Genomic DNA, 967 nt, shown 5'->3' on the forward strand with positions numbered 1-967 from the left:
TCCCATAATATGCTGAAATAAAAAAAAAAAAGAAGGGAAATATTTGGAAGAACATCTCTCACCAAACATTTTGGTTCATTTTTTAAAATCACATGATTTTGAAAGGTAATGAAATTCTTGTGGACATTCAAAAATAAACTTTGTCTTGGAGTAATGTTTCTTCAATGAAAGAGTCAGAATATCACTAGGAATTATAGTTGCTGTGATATTACCTTTATCCTGAACCGCTTCTCCCAGGAGTATTAAATCTTTACATCTTCACTATCCTATGAGAAACATTCCAAGAGTTAGACAGTGTCACCATAAAAAAATACACGGGAACTTTGAAGGTCTTCAAAGGGGACCTATCAAGACTTAGGGAAATATGTCACCAGGATAGATTTGGCCTTACCACTTCTCAGAAATTACTGAATCTAGACCATGTTATGTTAACATAACAAAAGGATACCAAGGAAAAGAGGATATCAAGAGTCTTCATTTGAATCATTCAACTCAAGAAAATTTAGAAATGAGTCCATCCACTCAAGTCATCCACGTGGCTTCTTAAGTGGTCCCAAAAATGCATCATCCAGAGAGAATTAGAGAAGTTCTTTATCAGAATTATAATCATTCTTAATTTTTCTGGCAGGTCTAAATGCTCTGTTGACTATAGAGCCAAGGAAGTTATTTCTAAAATTGGAAGTCAAAAAAGAGAGAAAAGAAAAGAGATTCAGGCTCAAAGTTGAAGTCTATAAAAGAAATAACAGGGTTTATGCATATTTGGAATGATTGGATGTCCCTGTGGTTGAGAAAGGGAACAGCTCACTGTGACAGAGTTATGATCCATGTCACAGAGGAGCAAAGAGTATTTGGGTCAAATATTTTCCCACGAATGGTAACAAACTTATGGAGTGGATGTCCATAAAGGGTTCTCTAAATGAGGAACATTAATGAGCTCAACAGACATTCATTCAATGACTCAAATAGT

Source organism: Propithecus coquereli, unplaced genomic scaffold, assembly GCF_000956105.1.
Source record: "Propithecus coquereli isolate 6110/MARCELLA unplaced genomic scaffold, Pcoq_1.0 Scaffold74, whole genome shotgun sequence".
NCBI classification, from domain to species: Eukaryota; Metazoa; Chordata; class Mammalia; order Primates; family Indriidae; genus Propithecus; species Propithecus coquereli.